This window comes from Coregonus clupeaformis, unplaced genomic scaffold, assembly GCF_020615455.1.
Source record: "Coregonus clupeaformis isolate EN_2021a unplaced genomic scaffold, ASM2061545v1 scaf2861, whole genome shotgun sequence".
NCBI lineage: Eukaryota > Metazoa > Chordata > Actinopteri > Salmoniformes > Salmonidae > Coregonus > Coregonus clupeaformis.
Genome location: NW_025536315.1, coordinates 18,544 through 44,808, shown reverse-complemented (window position 1 = coordinate 44,808; position 26,265 = coordinate 18,544). Strand labels below are relative to the sequence as shown.

Here is a 26,265-nt window from a genome sequence, read left to right as displayed (position 1 = left end):
CCAAGCCGACTTAGTGAAATATCTGTCAATGTGCACTTGAGCAAGGCACTTAACCCTAATTGCTCCTGTAAGTCGCTCTGACTAAGATGTACTTGACTATTGCACATGTTATTTCCTCAAGTTTCTAACTGTAGTTATATTATCAAACAACAAAATTAAATTACATGTTTTTATTTTTTATTAATTACATATTAAATTACATATTTACACTTTTGTTAATCCCTTTGAGGCCTTGTCTTCATTCAGCTTTGACTTAACTATCTTCAGATCCTCTTCTTTGTTGCAGCCACATTTCTCCACCACGTAACCTTTTACAAAATAAAGACAAGCACAACCAAAGACAAGCACAAGAGACAATCAATTATAAGCCATTATTAATTATCTGCTAACAGAGGTCATATAAGACAACACAGAAAAATATTTGATAAACAATGTTAATCTTACCAACAATGGCCTCCAGTCTTCTTATGTTGAGGGCCTCTTTGGCAACAGGTCAAAAGAGGTAAGTAGAATGGGTAAGTATACCAATATGAAAATACTGTACATTTGTATACAAACACACATACTTATTAGCTACCATGACAAAAACTGAGGCGACATAGCAACATTTCAATGGGGCAAGCAAACAGCTAGGCTAAATACAAGATCGTTTTGGCTAGCAATCTTTTTGATCTAGTAAAAAGTTATGTAAACGGCTAAACAACGACATGAAAGTATTCATAAAACATAAAGGAAAGTTAAACTTACAGATGGTGCCAGCATAAGGGCTATGAAAGACAGGATGACAAAGGATGGAGGATGATTACATTCGGGATTGTCAAAAACAGTAGCTAACAACAACCAACTACTTCCTGTTTTGTCTTCTTCTGCAGTCACGAAAAGCCAGTGTAGTCTGGCTGTAGTGTTGTGACTACTAATTTACTACCAATATCAAGTAGTAAAAACTGTACCTGATTACTATTAAGAAAGCCTGTTTAATAAAAAAATAAAATAAAAATAAGAACTATAAATAATTAGGTGGGTGCTTATATTTGTCCTATTTCATGTACAAGTGTGTATTATAAACGTGTGAATTGTGTTTTGCAAATCCCAACTCTCCCTGCCATTATTAACAGCCACCCTGGAGAATTAGGGTTAAGTGCCTTGCTCTACAGATTTTTCACCTTTTCAGCTCTGGGATTTGAACAAGCAACCTTTCAGTTGCTGGTCCAACGCTATAATCGCTAGGCTACTTGCCGCGCCTTTGTAGTAAAGCTGTAATATTTTGACTACTTATTTACTACCAACATCAAGTTGTAAAAACCTCTACCTGAATACTACTGGAAAGACTACAAAACTATACTTGAGTAGTGCATAAACTACATATTCACAACACAATCCCTACGAGTCTCTACATAGTCACTTCTGCACGAATAGGTTTTGTGTAGTAATTCAGTAGTGCTTTTTCATGAGGGGTAGACCGAAATGCAGTCTCAAATGACACCCTATTCCTCATGCAAAACACTACTTTCCACTTGAGTCTTATTCCCCATACAGTACACCACTTTTCACTTTAGCCATATTCCCCATATAATGCGCTACCTTTTTCTATATGGGGCAAGAGAACATGTGTACTTCCTGGTCATTCTTGCTACTTCCCATACTTCCGCTATGATGTAACCCTTCTAATACTTCTTTATGTAAATCAAGCATAGTCTCTAGTGGCCCTCTCACTGGAAAACAAATGTACAGACAATGTAGTAGATATAAGATTGAGATGACAGAGCAAGATTAGGGGAGTCAACTCTGTGTGTGTGTGTGTGTGTGTGTGTGTGTGTGTGTGTGTGTGTGTAGCTAGGGTTAGGGTTAGCGTTAAGGTTAGGTTTTTGGGTTAAGGTTAGGGTTAGGGTAAGGGTTAGGGAAAATATGATTTTGAATGGGACTGAATTGTGTCTCCCCACAGGGTCAGTTATACAAGACTGTGTGTGTGTGTGTGTGTGTGTGTGTCACATTCATGGCATATTTGTCCTGATTGAGTTTGACTGTCTTTCACATCTGATCACTCATCACACCGTGACTCTGCATAAGAGACCATTATTTTACTTAAAACATACACATACAAACAAACACACATATATTTACATAATTGAGCACACTGAGGACAGGCTGCTCAAGATCAAACCAAATATTTGTCAACAACCTAACCCTCTCTCGGACACAGACACACACACACACAATCTCCGCAGCACTTTTCATCTAGCCCCTCTAATCATAGCCCCTGATTCCCTATTATACATGACAGACAATCATATATGTTCTATAGAATAGTACCCACTTGAACAGGCTCCAGGTGAGTTGACTCTCTAGTCAATCAGGAACTAAAGGCTGTGGTTTTCCAGGACCAGGACTGGAACTAAAGCCTGTAGCTCTCCAGGACCAGGCCTGAAATTAAAACCTGCAGCTCTAACGAAAGCCTGTAGCTTTCTAGGACCAGGATGAGGGCTGGAACTAAAGCCTGTAGCTCTCTAGGACCAGGGCTGAAATTAAAGCCTGCAGCTCTAATGAAAGCCTGTACCTCTCTAGGACCAGGACCAGGGCTGGAACTAAAGCCTGTAGCTCTCTAGGACCAGGATGAGGGCTGGAACTAAAGCCTGTAGCTCTAACTAAAGCCTGTAGCTCTCTAGGACCAGGACCAGGGCTGGAACTAAAGCCTGTAGCTCTCTAGGACCAGGACCAGGGCTGGAACTAAAGCCTGTAGCTCTAACTCAGGGATGGGCAACTGGTGGCCCTGGTCCTGGAGAGCTACAGGCCTGCGGATCAGCCGGGGTCTCATCTTACTGTTGCGAGTTAGAATAGGAGAATAAACAACCAGTAGGTTTTTTGGGGTGCCTCCCCCAACAAAAGGCTAGGGCTGGCTCTGACTGCATGTGTGTATGGATGTGGGTATGGAGACAAGTTGACATTTTTTGTGGCCCCCACCCCCATCAGAGTTGCCCATCCCTGCTTTAACTACACAGTAAATCAAGGAGAGTTGAAATCACAGAGTAAAAACATTTAGAGATAAATTGACTACTGGAGTTATCTTAACCCTCAACAGCGTGATGTACTCCCTGGAGATAGCGTTGATAACGAGATGATTAGGATTGAGTACTTTAACTCCGTTTACAGTGGCTTGCGAAAGTATTCACCCACCATAGCATTTCTCCTATTTTGTTGCCTTACAACCTGGAATTAAAATGGATTTTTTGGGGGTTTGTATCATTTGATTTACACAACATGCCTACCACTTTGAAGATGCAAAATATTTTTTCTTGTGAAACAAACAAGAAATAAGACAAAAAAACAGAAAACTTGAGCGTGCATAACTATCCATTCCAAGACATTTAAATGATTCCCTTAAACCACTCAAGTGTTGATTTAGCAGTATGCTTAGGGTCATTGGCCTGCTGGAAGGTGAACCTCTGTCCCAGTCTCAAATCTCTAGAAGACTGAAACAGGTTTCCCTTAAGAATTTCCCTGTATTTAGCGCCATCCATCATTCCTTCAATTCTGACCAGTTTCCCAGTCCCTGCCGATGAAAAACATCCCCACAGCATGATGCTGCCACCACCATGCTTGATCTGTACTTCTCCACAACTTTGTCCCTGACCTGTTTAGAGAGCCCCTTGATCTTCAGGGTGCCGCTTGCTTGGTGGTGCCCCTTGCTTAGTGGTGTTGCAGACTCTGGGGCCTTTCATGTGACAGATCATGTGACACTTAGACTGCACACAGGTGGACTTTATTTAACTCATTATGTGACTTCTGAAGGTAATTGGTTGCACCAAATCTTATTTAGGGGCTTCATAGCAAAGGGGGTGAATACATATGCACGCACCACTTTTCCATTATTACTTTTTTAATTTTTTTTGAAACAAGTTATTTTCTTCATTTCACTTCACCAATTTGGACTATTTTGTGTATGTCCATTACATGAAATCCAAATAAAAATCCATTTAAATTACAGTTTGTAGTGCAACAAAATAGGAAAAACGCCAAGGTGGATGAATACTTTTGCAAGGCACTGTAGAGTAACCAGAAACAGGGAGTTAAAACTATGGAGCATCCACAAATGTTTCATTTTTCACAGCATGCTCTGTTGCAGGTCGATTTTTTGAATTGGTTGTTTCAATATCTGTGTTTCCGTATGTACAGTGCCTAGTGAAAGTCTACACACTCCTTGCACAGTCTTGACTTTTTGTTGCCTTAAAATTAAATCTAAAAAGGAATAACAACATACTCCATATTTTCAAAGTGAAAGAAAATTATACATATTTTCTCCAAATGAATAAAAAAAAACTAAACAAAGATGTCTTGATTGTGTATGTCTTCACACCCCAGAGGTAATAGTTGATGAAAGCACCTTTGGCAGCCATTTTAATTCTAGCTACTAACTTTGCACAACACCTAGGGCAACATACAGTGACTTGTAAAAGTATTCATCCCCCTTCGAGTTTTTCCTATTTTGTTGCATTACAACCTGTAATTTAAATGGATTTTTATTTAGATTTCATGTAATGGACATACACAAAATAGTCCAAATTGGTGAAGTGAAATGAAAAAAACAACTTTTCAAACAATTCTAAAAAAATAAGTAACGGAAAAGTGATGCGTGCATATGTATTCACCCCCTTTGCTATGAAGCCCCTAAATAAGATCTGGTGCAACCAATTACCTTCAGAAGTCACATAATTAGTTAAATAAAGTCCACCTGTGTGCAATCTAAGAGTCACATGATCTCAGTATATATACACCTGTTCTGAAAGGCCCCAGAGTCTGCAACACCACTAAGCAAGGGGCACCACCAAGCAAGCGGCACCATGAAGACCAAGGAGCTCTCCAAACGGGTCAGAGACAAAGTTGTGGAGAAGTACAGATCAGGGTTGGGTTATAAAAAAATATCTGAAACTTTGAACATCCTACGGAGCACCATTAAATCCATTATTAAACAATGGAAAGAATATGGCACCACAACAAACCTGCCAAGAGAGGGCCGCCCACCAAAACTCACAGACCAGGCAAGGAGGGCATTTATCAGAGAGGCAACAAAGAGACCAAAGATAACCCTGAAGGAGCTGCAAAGCTCCATAGCGGAGATTGGAGTATCTGTCCATAGGACCACTTTAAGCCGTACACTCCACAGAGCTGGGCTTTATGGAAGAGTGGCCAGAAAAAAGCCATTGCTTAAAGAAATAAATAAGCAAACACGTTTGGTGTTCGCCAAAAGGCATGTGGGAGACTCCCCAAACATATGGAAGAAGGTACTCTGGTCAGATGACACTAAAATTGAGCTTTTTGGTCATCAAGGAAAACGCTATGTCTGGCGCAAACCCAACACCTCTCATCACCCCGAGAACACCATCCCCACAGTGAAGCATGGTGGTGGCAGAGATTTGAGCCTGGGATGGAGGTTCACCTTCCAGCAGGACAATGACCCTAAGCATACTGCTAAAGCAACACTTGAGTGGTTTAAGGGTAGTGGTTAAGAGCGTTGTGCCAGTAACCGAAAGGTCGCTGGTTCTAATCCCCGAGCCGACTAGGTGAAAGATCTGTCGATGTGCCCTTGAGCAAGGCACTTAACCCTAATTGCTCATGTAAGTCGCTCTGGATAAGAGCGTCTGCTAAATGACTAAAAATAAATAAATAATAAATAAGGGGAAATGTTTAAATGTCTTGGAATGGCCTAGTCAAAGCCCAGACCTCAGTCCAATTGAGAATCTGTGGTGTGACTTAAAGATTGCTGTACATCAGCGGAACCCATCCAACTTGAAGGAGCTGGAGCAGTTTTGCCTTGAAGAATGTGCAAAAATCCCAGTGGCTAGATGTGCCAAGCTTATAGAGACATACCCCAAGAGACTTGCAGCTGTAATTGCTGCAAAAGGTGGCTCCACAAAGTATTGACTTTGGGGAGGGTGAATAGTTATGCACGCTCAAGTTCTGTTTTTTTGTCTTATTTCTTGTTCGTTTCACAATAAAAAATATTTTGCATCTTCAAAGTGGTAGGCATGTTGTGTAAATCAAATGATACAAACCCCCAAAAAATCCATTTTAATTCCAGGTTGTAAGGCAACAAAATAGGAAAAATGCCAAGGGGGGTGAATACTTTCGCAAGCCACTGTAGGTAGTCTCTAACAACAGTACTCTCCTCCCTGCTCTGACATGCATTCTGAATGTAAGTTGTGGGTTATATCAAATAGCTGGACACCCTCCCTCTTAAATGGAAATATGATGTCACATTGCAAGCCACCATAATATGACACAATAATAAATATGTAAATTAGACTTTACACCCTTACACCTCAAATGGGACCATATAAACCCCAAAATAGCGTTGAGTTTGACTCCATAGGAGTTGAATTAACTATTGTGAGAGTAAACATTACTCTAAATAATTAAGTCTAGAATACTGAAAACTGCATAGAGTTAAAAAAGTTATTGTTAATTAATACTGACAGAGTGAAACGCAATGACGCAGAGCGACTTACAGGAGCAATTAGGGTTAAGTGCCTTGCTCAAGGGCACATCGACAGATTTTTCACCTAGTCGGCTCAGGGATTAGAACCAGCGACCTTTCGGTTACTGGCACAACGCTCTTACCCACTAATGGGCGGCAGGTAGCTTAGTGGGTAAGAGCGTTGTGCCAGTAACCGAAAGGTCGCTGGTTCTAATCCCTGAGCCGACTAGGTGAAAAATCTGTCGATGTGCCCTTGAGCAAGGCACTTAACCCTAATTGCTCCTGTAAGTCGCTCTGGATAAGAGCGTCTGCTAAATGACAAAAAAAAAAAAAAAAGGTAAATATCAACACTAAATTGAGCATATTCAACTGTGTTGCCAGAGTACGTTTTACCCTTTTTAGACTGGCACTAAATGTTATCTGTGGCAGAGTAAAATATTATTCAATTAGAGTCAAATGTACTCTGTCATTTTGACTCTGTAAAGCCTGTAGCTCTAACTAAAGCCTGTATCTCTAACTAAACATACCAGGACCTCTATACCAGGCAGTGTCAGAGGAAGGCCCTAGAAATTGTCAAAGAATCTAGCCATAGACTGTTCTCTCTGCTACTGCACGGCAATGTGTACCGATGCACCAAGTCTGGAACCAACAGGACCCTGAAGAGCTTCTACCCCTAAGCCATAAGACTGCTAAATAGTTAATTAAATAGTTAACCAAATAGCTACCCGGACTATCTGCATTGACCCGTTTTGTACTAACTTTTTTGCTGCTGCTACAATTTAATATCTGTCACTTTACTCCTAGTTATATGTACATATCTACCTCAATTACCTCGTAACCCTGCACATTGACTCGGTGCTGGCAGTGGAGACCCGTCATTCAGGGCAGGTGGGGCAGAGCCACATTTGTAGCATTTTTGGGCTTGCCTGTTTTGCATATTATTTTGGCATTAATATGTGTTACATATCAGTTTGCAAACAATGTAAAAAAATATATATACAGTGGGGAAAAAAAGTATTTAGTCAGCCACCAATTGTGCAAGTTCTCCCACTTAACCCTCCCGTTGTCCTAGGGTCAAAATGACCCACCACTGTGTTGAACCAACTTTATTTAATTTTTATATTTTTTGGATCATTTGTGAGAAGGAGGCAGTGATACTTTCTTTAAAGTATCACTGCCTCCTTCTCACAAAAGATCCCCAAAATATAAAAATTAAATAAAGTTGGTTCAACACAGTGGTGGGTCATTTTGACCCTAGGACAACGGGAGGGTTAAAAAGATGAGAGAGGCCTGTAATTTTCCTCATAGGTACACGTCAACTATGACAGACAAAATGAGAATTTTTTTTCCAGAAAATCACATTGTAGGATTTTTTTATTAATTTATTTGCAAATTATGGTGGAAAATAAGTATTTAGTCAATAACAAAAGTTTCTCAATACTTTGTTATATACCCTTTGTTGGCAATGACACAGGTCAAACGTTTTCTGTAAGTCTTCACAAGGTTTTCACACACTGTTGCTGGTATTTTGGCCCATTCCTCCATGCAGATCTCCTCTAGAGCAGTGATGTTTTGGGGCTGTCGCTGGGCAACACGGATTTTCAACTCCCTCCAAAGATTTTCTATGGGGTTGAGATCTGGAGACTGGCTAGGTCACTCCAGGACCTTGAAATGCTTCTTACGAAGCCACTCCTTCGTTGCCCGGGCGGTGTGTTTGGGATCATTGTCATGCTGAAAGACCCAGCCACGTTTCATCTTCAATGCCCTTGCTGATGGAAGGAGGTTTTCACTCAAAATCTCACGATACATGGCCACATTCATTCTTTCCTTTACACGGATCAGTCGTCCTGGTCCCTTTGCAGAAAAACAGCCCCAAAGCATGATGTTTCCACCCCCATGCTTCACAGTAGGTATGGTGTTCTTTGGATGCAACTCAGCATTCTTTGTCCTCCAAACACGATGTGTTGAGTTTTTACCAAAAAGTTCTATTTTGGTTTCATCTGACCATATGACATTCTCCCAATCCTCTTCTGGATCATCCAAATGCACTCTAGCAAACTTCAGACGGGCCTGGACATGTACTGGCTTAAGCAGGGGGACACGTCTGGCACTGCAGGATTTGAGTCTCTGGCGGCGTAGTGTGTTACTGATGGTAGGCTTTGTTGCTTTGGTCCCAGCTCTCTGCAGGTCATTCACTAGGTCCCCCCGTGTGGTTCTGGGATTTTTGCTCACCGTTCTTGTGATCATTTTGACCCCACCGGGTGAGATCTTGCGTGGAGACCCAGATCGAGGGAGATTATCAGTGGTCTTGTATGTCTTCCATTTCCTAATAATTGCTCCCACAGTTGATTTCTTCAAACCAAGCTGCTTACCTATTGCAGATTCAGTCTTCCCAGCCTGGTGCAGGTCTACAATTTTGTTTCTGGTGTCCTTTGACAGCTCTTTGGTCTTGGCCATAGTGGAGTTTGGAGTGTGACTGTTTGAGGTTGTGGACAGGTGTCTTTTATACTGATAACAAGTTCAAACAGGTGCCATTAATACAGGTAACGAGTGGAGGACAGAGGAGCCTCTTAAAGAAGAAGTTACAGGTCTGTGAGAGCCAGAAATCTTGCTTGTTTGTAGGTGACCAAATACTTATTTTCCACCATAATTTGCAAATAAATTCATAAAAAATCCTACAATGTGATTTTCTGGAATTGTCTTTCTCAATTTGTTTGTCATAGTTGACGTGTACCTATGATGAAAATTACAGGCCTCTCTTTTTAAGTGGGAGAACTTGCACAATTGGTGGCTGACTAAATACTTTTTTAGTCAGTATATCTATCATTGAGTTAATAAAGCCGCATACAATCACAGTCTCTTTTTTGTTTTCTTGAGTAAGTGTAGTATCTGAACATTCCAGAACTTGGCTCTGCTTGTGGAAACATCTGGAAAGTATTACTATAGGGGCCCCCTAAGACAGAGGAGATTCGGATGTGTAAAGGCCAGGGATTGGTCTATCTAAAACCACCCATATTATGTTACATAGGATATAAATACCATGTTTTTGAACAAAGGACGGAGAGAATAACATATTAGAGATTGGGTCAGTTGTTCTCCAGATTTCTGCAGGAGTCTGTAAATTGATACTGTAATCTTTGATGTAATAAACCATTATAATCAAGGACAGTGTCAGCGGATTTCTTGTTATCACAGCATATCAGCATCGTTGTCTCGACAACACAGAATGGCGACGAGGATTTGGGACGTGTTGCGTCTTTTCTCAGCGTTCCATTCATGGCCTACGAAGTGACTCCCGCTCAAGAGGCATGCAGATACGGTGAGCTTTCTCACAAACTTTGGGCGCTGGTCGGTTCGTGTGCTGTGTGTGTGCGTTGAGGAGATGTACCGTCAAAGGACTTGTGTGTGCGCTTTGCTGTTATTTGCTGTGTGATGAGAATCCGTTCTAAATTTCTAAATGTGTTTGCGTTGGGAACAACGCAAACAGGGGGGAGTGTCTATAGGAATTGTTAACACTGGGCACACGGATATTTGGCTTGAATAAAATTAAAAGGAGTGTCCAGGGATAGCATGAAGGAATAAGGCCTGGAAATAAGGAAAACGTATACTTTTAGGACATCGCTGATTTAAGGAAGCCCTCAAACGAGGCGATCATTAGGATGGGCCGAAAATCCTGAAAACTCACTAGGTTGATTTTTAAGGTCAGTTCTGGGAACTGGAGTTTGTGGAAGATACATTCCATTGTAAGTTACCTCTCGACATATAATTGACGAGGTATGTGTTCGAAGTAACCTCTCATTGAATATCTGCAACTCGAGGTAGCAGAAATTTAGGAAGGAACAACGAGAAATAAGGAGCGACGGTAGCATGCTTAGTGTATTGTATGAACGGATGCATTCCTCTTGAATTGTGTGTGTGTGTGAGAGGCAGACAGCCTATGCGTGTGTGTAAAAGGGGAGGTCTCTGCTGTGTGTCGACTAAGGCTATGACAACAGGGGTTTTAGTTTTTTGTAAGGAAATATGTTAGTTAAGGTTAAAACCTATGAGCCACTGGGAGGACGTTATATGTAATGGATAAGAAAATAAGTCTACAGATTAGAGTAAAAGATGTGAAGATAGAGGAGAGAGAAAATAGATTGTGGTAAAGTTAAGAAACTTTGAAGTAGGATTTGTGTTTTCTGTTTTGTGTTGGTTTGTGCGTTTTGTTCAGTGTTACTGTTTGTCTGTGTTGGAGATAACGGAGGGACAGCTGGTCTGTCTGCTTTCTGTTGTTTAGCTTGGAGAGAGCTGCTTGGGAGAGCTCCTCTCACTCTGAAATCGCACTGGTGAATGAGCTGCGCATGTGTGGGATTTTATGAGTTTAGAGTTACGCAGAGCAAATATGCCACTCCCCTGCCTGCACTGAGCTGCTGTGACACGCATATTTAGTGCTGCAGACAGAGAAGAAAGGGGGAGATTTTGAATACACACGGATAAAGTATTCTGTTTGATAAGTGGCTGTTGCTTAACTATGAAACTATTTGATTGAGATCTATTGAATTTATAAATGAGAGATATGTTGATGGATTAAAAATAAAAATAATTAAATAAATAAATAAAATAAAATGTTATTGCGCTATTTATAATATTCCTGAGTTAAGCTGTTTGCTTATTTCTTAGCGCGAATGTGAACATAGGTATGCATAAAATACTAAATTGTTGTCTGTTTCTCCCGAGTGGTGCAGTGGTCTAAGGCACTGCATCGCTGTGCCACTAGACATCCTGGTTCGAATCCAGGCTCTGTCGTAGCCGGCCGCGACCGGGAGACCCATGGGGCGGCGCACAATTGGCCCAGGGTAGGGGAGGGAATGGCCGGCAGGGATGTAGCTCAGTTGGTAGAGCATGGCGTTTGCAACGCCAGGGTTGTGGGTTTGATTCCCACGGGGGGCCAGTAGGAAAAAATAAAAATAATAATGTATGCACTCACTAACTGTAAGTCGCTCTGGATAAGAGCGTCTGCTAAATGACAAAAATGTAAATGTTTCCTTTGTTCTCCTGTCATGTGAGAGACGAGGAGACAGAGAGAGAGAGGAGGTGCTGACCAGTGCGTCACGCGACAGTGTGTGCTGCCCCGGATCCAGTCCAATCAAGGCCAGTACTGTTCTGTTCACAAACTTACTTTCCCATACAGGATATTGTGTGTGCCTAGCATATTTCATGTTGTGACAATTTAACAGGGACTTGGCAACAGACTGATCAATTGATGTAATTAAGAATTGCACATTGGAGTTTTTTTGTGCATGGGTTGGTTTGATTAGAGTTGTGTTGGAAATCCAGCACTGACATTATTCTGTAAAATTAAGGTAATTGGGTGATTATTAAGCAATTGGTTTGTGAGTGCTGTAGTGTTGCTGGATTACAGGTCTTTCTTTTTTGGATTGCTCTGAAGTTGACTACTTTCCTTTACTTTTCCTGATCGGATGTGGTAAGATTGCCACTAATCAATAATTTGGTAAAATTAAATAAAATAAAAATTAATTAATTAATTAATTAATTAATTAATTAATAAACATTAATAAATATATTGATTAATTAATTAATTAATTAATTTATAAAAAATAAATAAAAAAAGGAGGGAAACATAAGCTACATAGTCTAAAGTATTTTTGGTTTACAAATTAATTGGTTTAAAATAATAATAATAATACAATAATTCACAATAAAGGAATATAAAAGAGTGGTTACAATGGGGAAAAAGGACATCAAAACTATGAAAGTAATTACTCCTGTTGATGTAGTACAAAATAGTAATCCTCTAGTTAATGGTATTGCAAGGTTATCTGGAAAATGGAATAACGTTGGCCTGACATTGAACAACCATGGCCAGTGGAAGGGACTCTTAACCCCAGACGTCATCAAGATAATGAAAGTGCTTGTGGCCACATATAAGGCAGATCAAAGAAGGGGGAAAAAGGGGAACAACGTAAAGAAAAGAGACAAAGAGAGCTGGGTGTTCTTAAGCTGTTTGAAAATGAAGGACAAAAACTGATAAAAGATACAAAAGATAAAAGAGACAGAGGTATAGAGAAAATGGCAAAAGAGGTGAAGGTGACAGAAAAACTAATGGCAGAAGTCAATACACCTTTCTCATATATGGATTCAGCAAAAAGACCCCCACCTTACGAGGAAGAAGTAGAGTTTAAGGACGTCTATCCTCAGCTTCCAGTGATCATTCAGGAGGGTGATTATTGCATCAGAGATGAAGATGAACGAATAATAGAGAGAGGACAAGCAGAAACGACCATAAAGATGAATCCAAACTCCAAAAGTAAGAAAAAAACGAGATGTCTGGAAAATAAGGGTGGAGTGACGTTCAGGAGGATGGAACTTTAAGATGATGATGATGATGATGATGATGATGATCAGAGTGATTCAGAAGAGATCATGGGTGGATATGACCCTGTGATCAGACAGAGGTTGGCCAGAGCGGAAAGAAGGGGTGATGGAAGTTGGAAGGAGAAGAATACAAGAGATTCGAGTTCTGATGAAAGTGAAGATGGAGACAGCGATGAAGATTTGGAGATTAAAGGTGCTTCATATTCAAGAGGATTTTATCCTACAATGACTAGCACAGAAGAAATAGAAAAATATATAGATCGATGCATATCATGCTTGGATAAGGCCAATAATTTAGAAGAAGTAAGAGAACTGGAAAAACAACTAAAGAAGCTGAAGATACAGAAGAAAAAACTGCTGAAAAAAGGATCCCAAGAATTGGAGAAGAGGTATACATTGAGGCCAAGACAAGGGAGCACAAGTAAGAAGATGATGCCAGTGATAATTCGAGGACAGAACCTGGAGTATAAGCCTTTGCAGAATACCGATATGTCAGATATACCTGAGAAGCTGCCTACTCTTCAAGATGGAGCATATCCTTGGATTTCAAAATTGGAAGAAATTACGGTGGGAACACAGTCTGCCATAGGAGACATTAAGAGACTTTTGGCTAATCTCCTTGGGATTCCAGGTATGGAAGACATTTTTCAGAGAGCTGGACTTCATCGATATGTGGGGACTGTGGTGAATGATCCTGAATTGTTGGCTGCAAGTAGAAATCGGCTGTGGAGAGCACTGAAAGATACGTTTCCAACAAATGTACAATACCCATACTGGTATCAGAACATACACCTATTGCATTGTTGGGAAGAGATGCATTGTGTAAATTGAACTGTACAATAAAATGTACACCAGACGGCTGTCTGGTAGAAGTGCCAAAGGAAAAGGTTTACCAATTGTTGTTGACGACAGAGATGGATTCTTTTTTAGTATTCTGGATTGGAAATCTCAGTGAAGATTTTTGAAGCAGGCTAAGATATGGGAGAAATTCATTGTGGCAAATATGCCAGATGCGAGGCTTCCGGAATATCCATTTCAATGTACGCTCAAGTATTTCAAGAATGCTGCCCAATCGAACTCAGAGGAATGGTTGAGTCATCAACCAAAGAAAGTTCAACTCAGCTCATGTTGCATAATTTACGACCACAAGGAGCAGCTATGAAGATAAACACAGACGATTATCTGGATAAAGAATTTGAGATTGAGAAGAGTGTGCCACATGTGACCTTGTTGGTTTCTGAAGGCTATGAGCAGAAGCAAATAGGAGAAATGATGACAGAAGCAGAGAAAGCTGTTTTCGTACCGATGAAAGAAAATTTGGCGATTTGGAGGAGTGAAGATCAGCGATTTCTCAAAATCATGATTTCGGCTCAAGGACAAGGAGAGCCTCAAGCTGTACGGATTACACATGAATCTATTTGCAGTGCGAAGATGGATTCAGACCCTATGAAAGAGGAGATGTTGCAACAAGTTCCAGAATGTTTGTGGTCAACACAGTACCGAAATTGGACTTGTGAAATCAGCCCAATTGAGGTGAAAGTTGATCTTCGACCAGGAGCAAGACCTCCTTGGAAGAATCAGTATCCATTGAAAGATGAAGCAATCCAAGGGATTGAACCACGAATTGAAGGACTTTGAAAGCAGGTGTTTTGAAGACAATAAATAAAATCCTCAGAGTAACACGCCTTTGTTGCCTTTGGAGAAACCATGAGGGTTGATAGTAGCGCCTCTAGACCTATTAGGTCTGATGATTCAGGAAGCACATGGGTTAGCTCATGTTGCAAGGGGGGGAGGTTAGGAGAAAGATCACAAAGGAGTATGGTTTTTGGGAACCATATTTGCTTTAACAGGTTGACTATGTCATAGGCAGGTGCAGAATCTGTCTGAAAAATAATGTTTGCAGGGGTGTGACTGTTATTCCTGGTTACATTCCTACACCAAGAGGTGCACAATATGTCCAACTAAGCAAAAAGATGCTCAGTCGGTTGCAACGTTTTTGTGTAAAGTCATAAGCAGGTGGGGATTTCCCGATTTAATATCCTCAGAAAATGGGAGAGAGTTTTGTGGATAAATCAGTGAAAGGGTTTGTGAAAAAATTGGGGAAAAAAGTCAGACTTTATATAATAATAATAATATGCCATTTAGCAGACGCTTTTATCCAAAGCGACTTACAGTCATGCGTGCATACATTTTTGTGTATGGGTGGTCCCGGGGATCGAACCCACTACCTTGGCGTTACAAGTGCCGTGCTCTACCAGCTGAGCTACAGAGGACCACATTATGGTTGAACTAGGGTTGAAATAACTCCAGGAAATTTTGAATATCTGATTGTGGGATAATTATATTATTGTGATATTTAGTGTTTTGTGATGAATCAAAGGGGGGAAATGGAATGTGATTCATATATATATCATTCTTATATTATTGTTGATATTGATGTTTTAATTTGCATGTGTTGTTTTGCAAAATATACTGGTTGGTGTTTTCTTTTCTTCCAGAAGTATATGGGGATGTGTAGAGTGGGATTCAAATACTCAAACATGGACAATATGAATGGACTGGAGGAAGTGGAACAAGGAAGGTGTGGAAATGCTCAGATTCCATCATCGACGTTGCATTGAAAGTCGACACTGTGGAGGAGATGCAGTGTAGTGGACTACATTCCAGTGTCTGCAATGATATATAGACATATTTGCATGTGTAATACATAATTTGTGTCATATTCTTTCTGTATTAATTTTTGAAGAATTATGTTTTCTGTTGTTGGGTACATGTGGGGACCTCAGATGTTTTTGTTTTTTCGTGGATGCTTAGGGATATTGGGTCTAGGCAGGGACAGAGAGAATCCACAGGAGGGTCCGATGGGTCGACCAGCCTGAATGTGGACAAGTTTGATTGTACTTTGTTTTCTGAGGCTTTCATGTTTATTCAATTGCATCATAGTTTAAAATGCATTGATAAAGATTTATGAATTGATCTGGAGTACTTAGGTGGTTGCCTGGGGCAGAGGGCCGTGAGAGAATTTTACTGTCTTGATTGATTGATGGATATTTGGAAAGAGCTGCCAGACAGGTTTTTCGCTCTTACACTCCATAATGATTTGTTTACACTTCATAAAAATTTGTTCACACTACATACATTTTGTTTTATTGTTAAAGTTACACAAGATTTGTCATAATCCTATTATTTTTGTTTTCGAGACTTAATTAGTCTCGAAGGGGGGAAATATGTAGTATCTGAACATTCCAGAACTTGGCTCTGCTTGCGGAAACATCTGGAAAGTATTACTATAGGGGCCCCCTAAGACAGAGGAGATTCGGATGTGTAAAGGCCAGGGATTGGTCTATCTAAAACCACCCATATTATGTTACATAGGATATAAATACCATGTTTTTGAACAAAGGACGGAGAGAATAACATATTAGAGATTGGGTCAGTTGTTCACCAGATTTCTGCAGGAGTCTGTAAATTGATACTGTAATCTTTGATGTAATAAACCATTATAATCAAGGACAGTGTCAGCGGATTTCTTGTTATCACAGCATATCAGCATCGTTGTCTCGACACCACATAAGGCAACTCCAAAATGCAGGTGTTTCAGCCTAGCTCAGTGCTTTATGTGGTGGTGGGGCAAGCCAGCAGAAAATATGGAGCGTTGCGCCGTGATTGGCTCAGTGTTCTGTCACTCATGGGGACACTACGTCACCGCCAAGTCTAAGAGTAGAGCTAGAAAATGTAAGTACCTTGGGTGCTGCCATAGAGTTACATTAGAAGTGCACATCCAAGAAGGCTCAAGGTCATTGGCCACAGATAAAATGTTGTCAAATCACATTATATCTACAGTAGCTTTGATTGGACTGATCATAGATAGAACAGCGCCGGAGAAGATGGCTGCCGTTTTACAGCCCCTCTAACCAATTGTACTATTATGTGTGTTTTTCCCGCGTTATTTGTGGCGGTCTGTGTATAGGGGTGGCGGTCTGTGTATATTTGTAAATAACAGCTGGTGCACAAAATCAAATACTAAGGAAGTCTCAGGTTTTGCTCGCCTGAGGTAGAGTATCTTATGATAAGCTGTAGACCACACTATTTACCAAGAGAGTTTTCATCTATATTTTTCATAGCTGTCTATTTACCACCACAAACCAATGCTGGCATTAAGATTGCACTGAATGAGTTGTATAAGGCCATAAATCAACAGGAAAACGCTCATCCAGATGCAGCGCTCCTAGTGGCCGGGGACTTTAATGCAGGGAAACTTAAATCCGTTCTACCTAATTTCTACCAGCATGTTAAATGTGCAACCAGAGGGAAAAAAACTCTGGACCACCTTTACTCCACACACAGAGACGCATACAAAGCTCTCCCTCGCCCTCCATTTGGCAAATCTGACCATAACTCTATCCTCCTGATTCCTGCTTATAAGCAAAAACTAAAGCAAGAAGCACCAGTGACTCGGTTAATAAAAAAGTGGTCAGATGATGCAGATGCTAAGCTACAGGACTGTTTTGCTAGCACAGACTGGAACATGTTCCGGGATTCTTCAGACAGCATTGAGGAGTACACCACATCAGTCACTGGCTTCATCAATAAGTGCATTGATGATGTCGTCCCCCACAGTGACCGTACGTACATACCCCCAACCAGAAGCCATGGATTACAGGAAACATCCGCACTGAGCTAAAGGGGTAGAGCTGCCGCTTTCAAGGAGCGGACTCTAACCCGGACGCTTATAAGAAATCCCGCTATGCCCTCCGACTAACCATCAAACAGGCAAAGAGTCAATACAGGACTAAGATTGAATCGTACTACACTGGCTCTGACGCTCGTCGGATGTGGCAGGGGCTTGAAAACTATTACAGACTACAAAGGGAAGCACAGCCGCGAGCTGCCCAGTGACACAAGCCTACCAGACGAGCTAAACCACTTCTATGCTCGCTTCGAGGCAAGCAACACTGAAGCATGCATGAGAGCACCAGCTGTTCCAGATGACTATGTGATCACGCTCTCCGTAGCCGATGTGAGTAAGACTTTTAAGCAGGTCAACATTCACAAGGCCGCAGGGCCAGACAGATTACCAGGACGTGTACTCCGAGCATGTGCTGACCAACTGGCAAGTGTCTTCACTGACATTTTCAACATGTCCCTGACTGAGTCTGTAATACCAACATGTTTCAAGCAGACCACCATAGTCCCCTTGCCCAAGGACTCTAAGATAACCTGCATAAATGACTACCGACCCGTAGCACTGACGTCTGTAGCCATGAAGTGCTTTGAAAGGCTGGTCATGGCTCACATCAACAGCATTATCCCAGAAACCCTAGACCCACTCCAATTTGCATACTGCCCCAACAGATCCACAGATGATGCAATCTCTATTGCACTCCACACTGCCCTTTCCCACCTGGACAAGAGGAACACCTATGTGAGAATGCTATTCATTGACTACAGCTCAGCATTCAACACCATAGTGCCCTCTAAGCTCATCACTAAGCTAAGGATCCTGGGACTAAACACCTCCCTCTGCAACTGGATCCTGGACTTCCTGACGGGCCGCCCCCAGGTGGTAAGGGTAGGTAACAACACATCTGCCACACTGATCCTCAACATGGGGGCCCCTCAGGGTGCGTGCTCAGTCCCCTCCTGTACTCCCTGTTCACTCATGACTGCATGGCCAGGCACCGACTCAACACCATCATTAAGTTTGCCGACGACACAACAGTGGTAGGCCTGATCACCGACAACGATGAGACAGCCTATAGGGAGGAGGTCAGAGACCTGGCCGTGTGGTGCCAGGACAACAACCTCTCCCTCAATGTGACCAAGACAAAGGAGATGATTGTGGACTACAGGAAAAGAAAAGAGGACTGAGCACGCCCCCATTCTCATCGACGGGGCTGTAGTGGAACAGGTTGAGCTTCAAGTTCCTTGGTGTCCACATCACCAACGAACTATCATGGTCCAAACACACCAAGACAGTCATGAAGAGGGCACGACAAAGCCTATTCCCCCTCAGGAGACTGAAAAGATTTGGCATGGGTCCTCAGATCCTCAAAAAATTCTACAGCTGCACCATCGAGAGCATCCTGACTGGTTGCATCACCGCCTGGTATGGCAACTGCTTGGCCTCCGACCGCAAGGCACTACAGAGGTAGTGCGTACGGCCCAGTACATCACTGGGGCCAAGCTTCCTGCCATCCAGGACCTCTATACCAGGCGGTGTCAGAGGAAGGCCCTCAAAATTGTCAAAGACTCCAGCCACCCTAGTCATAGACTGTTCTCTCTGCTACCGCACGGCAAGCGGTACCGTAGTGCCAAGTCTAGGTCCAAAAGACTTCTCAACAGCTTCTACCCCCAAGCCATAAGACTCCTGAACAGCTAATCATGGCTACCTGGACTATTTGCACTCCCCCCCCACCCCATCCTTTTACATTGCTGCTACTCTGTTAATTATTTATGCATAGTCACTTTAACTCTACCCACATGTACATATTACTTCAACTACCTCAACTAGCCGGTGCCCCCGCACATTGACTCTGCACCGGTACCCCCCTGTATATATAGCCTCCCTACTGTTATTTTATTTTACTTCTGCTCTTTTTTTCTCAACACTTTTTTTGTTGTTGTTTTATTTTTACTTTTTTTGTTAAAAAGAAAATGCACTGTTGGTTAAGGGCTGTAAGTAAGCATTTGACTGTAATGTCTGCAGCTGTTGTATTCGGCGCATGTGGCCAATAAAATTTGATTTGATTTGATTTGATGTCAACATCATACTTTCAAAATCTTAGCTAGCAGTCATCATCATGAATCATCATGAATCAAGTCCACAATCTACTGGTAAATCCTTTTTAATCCTTGTCATATGAAGATAAATAATGAAGATAATTATAGATAAAATGTATCGGTGCTCATCGGCCATTGGACATAAACATTACACAACAAGTTGGAAATTGCAAATTCAAGAATGACTGGTTTGGAAGGGAATCAGTGGAGCCTGCTATTCAGTAGAGTGGCTGTGTGGTCCCAAGTCTAAGATTAAGGGACTCTTTTCCTTGTTTAAAATTATAAACATTCAACATTGGCCATACTGTCAATGATGCATGATTTGTGCCGCGCTCAAAACAACTGTTAACTCGGAACTGCTCTCGGGAAAAACAAGCTATGACTGGGAAAATACGTTTTTTTCATCCAACTCGGAATTGTAAATTCGGAACTCGGCCACTTTCTAGAGCTACGATCTGAAGATCACTGACGTCATCATGATTCAACCTTTTTTTCTTCTTCTTCGAGTTCTCAGTTGTCTTGAAAGCACCATAAATCCAGAGAATGCCAGACTTTGATGACAAAACATTTTCCCACGAAGGACAGCCGCGCCACCTTCCTGTTCAAGTGAGAACAGCACAACAAGGTCTTGTATGCTGCTGCATAAATGATGTAATATGCCAGGGAGATATGTATACTGTAGCTAAGAAAGTAATACTAAGTGTATGTTGTGTAGTAAGCTGTAAGTAGTCCATGTGTCTCACCCTAATAATTTGGTCTATTTTCACCTCTTAATTTCGTCTACTGTTCTGACTTGGTGGTGCACATGTAGCCTATAACCTGTTTTTGTGAAATGTAATCATTGAATATTGTAAGAGCTTTCATTGTCTGCTTATATGCCCCCTTTATTTATCCTACGGTTCTGACTTGGTGTACAGGGAGAATACAGTAAGAACGGCCAATGTTCTGAATTCTGTCACTGTACATTTCAAAGTGCTAAACAAATAGTTATACATTTCAGTCATTTAGCAGAGCTCTTATCCAGAGCTACTTACAGTAGTTAGTATATACATTTTAATACTTTTTTCGTCTGGTCCCCGTGGGAATCGAACCCACAACCCTGGCGCCATGCACTACCAAATGAGTTAAATCAGTTGATATCAGTTGATCAGTAATATTGACTACGTCTGTCCTAGCTCAGCTCATTAATGTCTAAATCAAAATTATGGATTAACTCTTATCCACTCGTCCGTCCCCTTATGCCATGGTTTGTACATCTCAATTGTCAGTAGAAACCCCATTTCTTTAAGCAAGTCAGCCATATCAGCTATGTTTTTTTTAAGGCAGTAAATGAGGCTGAATGAACTGTTTTGCTGCCAGACAAGGCTCCACTGATAGCCAGGTGTAGCAGTGGTAAGGTGTTGGGACTGCTGTTGGGACTCTGCTGTTGGGACAGCTTTATGTAGGCCCTAACAGTTTGTGAGCACCGTTTGTCACTGTTATAGTGCAATTAATGTATTGTGTAGTGTAGTGGCTTTGGTGGTATGCATAAAAAAACAATATTGAGCTTAAGATTTACATGCTAAAATCGCCACTGGTCATTTTATAATTTTATTATACTATATTTAGAAAGCATATACAGTACCAGTCAAATGTTTGGACACACCTACTCATTCAAATGTTTTTCTTTATTTTCACTATTTTCTACATTGTGGAATAATAGTGAAGACATCAAAACTATGAAATAGCACACATGGAATCATTTAGTAACCAAAAACGTGTTAAACAAATCAAAATATATTTTATATTTGAGATACTTCAAATAGCCACCCTTTGCCTTGATGACAGCTTTGCACACTCTTGGCATTCTCTGGCTCTCCACTCCACAGTTAATTTACAGGGTATTAAGGCTGGGCCACAGGTAAAATGGAAGTGTGTGTATGTGTGTGTATGTTGTGTGTGTGCATGCGTGTGTGTGCATGGGTGTGTGTGACATACATTATGTCAGATTCTAAAGAGCATTAAGTCAAAACTGCAGGTGAAATGGCAGAGCAGGCTATTGTGGTCTGACTCCATGACTAATGGCATAAACACACACACACACACACACACACACACACACACACACACACACACACACACACACACACACACACACACAGAGAGAGACACACAAACTGTGATTTCCAGTGCAGTGATTCCTCAATATTCAGCATCCTATTCTGTGGTGTTAGCTGCTGTGTTATTGCGTAACACTTCATGATGTGTGTTGTTGGCCTGCTCTGGGAAATGTGTTGCTTTTGGACTGTACAAGTTATAATACACTGCCATTTGTTTCACTGAAAATGTGCTGTCTTTAACACTGTACATGTTATAACACACACATGCACACACACACACACACACACAAACTTGCACACACGCACAGAGTTACAGGATGTCTGGTATTGATCCTTTCTCAGGAGTAACCTGGGTACACAGCACGCCTGGAACACTCAGGGCGTCTACCAATCAGAGCCAGGCGTTATCTACACTGATAAGAGCTGAACCCATTTAAAATCACAGCAGATTGAAACACACCGCACACATAAACTCACACACACGCAGAAACACACACTTGTTATTTTTCCTCATAAAAAGACCAATTATATAGATACATTTGTTGGTTGTTTGGTTGATTCACTGTCCTACCAAGGCCCATGAACTGAGGGTGAGACAGATAGACACAGCCACTCCTGGAGGACAATATGATGGATAATAATTGAAAATAATTATTTGTCTCTGCCTTACAGCCTTTACAAGAGTTCTGCTAACAGATAAACAGGGAGATAGACAGATGGTAGATCATGTGACAATAAACCTGTCCTCTCAGACTCATCTATGATTCTTTATTTGATATCAAATTTAGACACAATCATATAGACCAGGGGTTCTCAAATCTTTTCACTCAAGGCCCCTTCCAGCATTGGGAACATCCCTGCACGCCACGTCTATTTCTATGGGTACAAGCACTGTTCATGACACAAACTGTTGTTGGTGAAGAGAATTATGCAGATTTAAAGCTTATTTCCTGCAATTCTACACATTTTGTCATGGGTGCAAAGACAATTTTGCAGTTTTAAAGCACATTTTCTTGCAATTCTATACATTTTGCCATGTCTCATGTGTATTCATGCATATTTGAGTGACAAAAAATTACTAAAATATCTATGGGCTAAAAAAACGACATAAAAACATTAGCTGACATGGGCAAGTTATAAATAGCTCCCTGAGGTATGCAATGACTGACATGGCAAGAGGAACTGATGATGCACTACCCAATTTCGAAATTGCACCTTGTGCATTCTACTATTACAACTTTCAAGAGTAAGTTTAAAGCTGGACTGAGTTCTGGAACCACTGATAGTAGCCTACCTAAATTCTCATAGGCTAACTACACTGCATAAGGTTCAATTATAAACTGTTTAAATTAATTAAACTGACAACAATTGAGAACTAAACAGACTACACAGAACATTTTAGTCATTTAGCAGACGCTCTTATCCAGAGCGACTTGCAGTTAGTGAGTGCATAAATTTTTTCATACTGGTCCCCCGTGGGAATCGAACCCACAACCCTGGCGTTGCAAGCGCCATGCTCTACCAACTGAGCTACACAACTGAACAAATTTTCAAACCATTACCAATGATTTTCAAACTGTCATATGGTTTAACAACAGAAAGGCGAGAGAGCCTCAACATCTGCCCTCTCTTGCTATGTATCTCTCTCACACACACACACATCCGTAGCCGGTAATTCATCTTCACTCGCGCTGAAACATCTCTTTAACCCAAACTGACTGATTGAAAATATATATATATATTTCAAGACGACAACAACTAGAATACTGAATAAACGGTAACATAGCTCTATTCCCTCACTTTCTCTCTCTTGCACTCTGTCTCCTACATATTTACGAATAGGTTTATTGAATACGTGTAAAAGCAAAGGAAGAATATCGGAGCACTGGTGCTAGACAACAAACATCTAGAATAATGAAGCCAAATGTCTGAGTGCGAGTGAGCAGAAAATTACCTTACGTCTTTCTCTTAATGCGCAGCCAGTCACCTGCTGTATGTAGCTACACGGACAGAACAGATGCGCGCTCTCTCTGGTGTGAGATGTGTCGGTGCATCTCTCTGCCGCCTCTGGGCTGTTCTGTGTGGAGGACTCACCGCGCGGAAACGCAGCTTTATAACTAGAGGGGGCATGGGGAGAAGCAGGGGAGGGAGAGACAAGGTGGGGGGCAGTCGACGGCGCGTCTTATCTTGAGAGAGAGACACATTGATTCAACATCAATGTGATGATGTTGAATCAATGTGGAAAACTGATTGGATTTGAAGAGACATCAATGTAAGGGAATTTCGTATTTTTTTTCACCCAACTTGTAACATAAATCCAATGATAAGGTGACATTTTTGTTGATTTCATGTTGAATTCAGTTAGTTGACAACTAGATGTTGAACTGACATCTGTGCACAGTGGGAAGGTACCTTCTTGGGGAGAGCTATGTTTCTTTTTTTAAATGGAATATTAAATCACAACGAACATTGAACATTTAATGATGGCTTCCTGCCATCAGTGTGTAGTGTATGTATCTAATAATCTGAGACACACAGACTGTATAAAGACATATGATGGCATGAGTCATCATCTTTGTCCCCATTCTTCTCTTATCCAGAATAGACATCAAAAAGAGGTTAACACAGTCAGACAAGCCTTAAAGACATTCTCCGGAACTTTGGCAACTACACTGGGTGAAAAGGGTCAATATTAGGGGACACAGTGCCTTGTATAAGTATTCATCCCCCTTGGTATTTTTCCTATTTTGTTGCATTACAACCTGTAATTGAAATTGATTTTTATTTGGATTTCATGTAATGGACATACACAAAAATAGTCCAAATTGGTGAAGTGAAATGAAAAAAATTACTTGTTTCAAAAATAAATAAATAACGGAAAAGTGGTGTGTGCATACAGTTGAAGTCGGAAGTTTACATACACCTTAGCTGTCACGACTTCCGCCGATGCTGCCTCCCCTCCTTGTGCGGGCAGGTTTCAGCATTCGTCGTCACCGGCTTACTAGCTGCTGCCGATCCATTTATCATCACTCCACTTGTCTTGTCTAATTTATCACACACACCTGGTCCTTATCCCCAATTAGTCATTGTATAATTACACTTAACTAGCTAACAGTAGCTACTAAGGGTAAGTTATAACCTACAATTATTTTTAATTTATTTTTACATACTGGTAACCAGAGTCGTTCAAAAGGAATTCAAGACATGGGTGACTAGTTAACGTTAGCTTGGCTCTCTCTGTGTGTTTCATACCGTGGGAGGAGGGGTTGGTTCGTTGACAGAGAGCAATGGCTAGCTAATATGCTAACTATTCTAGCTAGCTAACTAACTGGCTGAATAAGTTGACGACGTACTCACTCAAACTGTCAAAACCAACCCCAAAACTTTACACAACGTTAGACACGGACACAAATGATCTGTTTAGCGTGTTAACACACTATTGGTAGTTTGTTGTAACCCGAGTATTGGTGCTAAACTGTGTTATTGGAAGCTAGCATGCTAGTTAGCTATGGCGTCATAGGATACGGTGCCTGGGCGGTTTTCACGGAAGAATACTGTACCAAGTTAGCTGAATAAACTAAGTTAGAGTCTATTCCTAGAAAACATTGAACCGCTGTAGTTTACAACAATTATAATTTCTAAAGTGGAAGTTAGGAGAGTTATATTTGAGTGTTTCAGTGAAACGTGAGGGAGGCCCCGCTCTCTCACGTTCCCAGATGTTTAGTTAATTTCATTCCGATCTCCTTTGCATTATTGTAGCCTTTTCTGTAGCCTGTCAACCATGTGTCTGTCTATCCCTGTTCTCTCCTCTCTGCACAGGCCATACAAACGCTTCACACCGCGTGGCTGCTGCTACTCTAATCTGGTGGTCCCTGCGCGCACGAACCATGTGGAGTTCCAGGTCTCCGGCAGCCTCTGGAACTGCCGTTCTACGGCCAACAAGGCAGAGTTCATCTCAGCCTATGCTACCCTCCAGTCCCTCGACTTCTTGGCGCTGACGGAAACATGGATTACCACAGAAAACACTGCTACTCCTACTGCTCTTTCCTCATCTGATCATGTGTTCTCGCATACCCCGAGAGCATCTGGTCAGCGCGGCGGTGGCACAGGAATCCTCATCTCTCCCAAGTGGACATTCTCTCTTTTCCCCCTGACCCATCTGTCTATCTCCTCATTTGAATTCCATGCTGTCACAGTCACTAGCCCATTCAAGCTTAACATCCTTATCATTTATCGGCCTCCAGGTTCCCTTGGAGAGTTCATCACTGAGCTTGACGCCTTGATAACTTCCTTTCCTGAGGATGGCTCACCCCTTACAGTTCTGGGTGACTTTAACCTCCCTACGTCTGCCTTTGACTCATTTCTCTCTGCCTCCTTTTTTCCACTCCTTTCCTCTTTTGACCTCACCCTCTCACCGTCCCCCCCTACTCACAAGGCAGGCAATATGCTTGACCTCATCTTTACTAGATGCTTTTCTTCTACTAATCTCACTGCAACTCCCCTCCAATTCTCCGACCACTACTTTGTATCCTTTTCTCT

General features: G+C 41.4%; 1 long non-coding RNA gene across 1 annotated transcript; it reads right to left on the bottom strand.

Moving 5' to 3' along the window:
• Positions 1 to 223: 223 nt before the first annotated feature.
• Positions 224 to 23,785, bottom strand: LOC121583362. Its single transcript, XR_006003508.1, has 3 exons — positions 23,681 to 23,785; positions 445 to 480; positions 224 to 308 (listed from the first exon to the last, which is right to left on the bottom strand). It is a non-coding gene; the product is annotated as an uncharacterized LOC121583362 (long non-coding RNA).
• Positions 23,786 to 26,265: the final 2,480 nt, after the last annotated feature.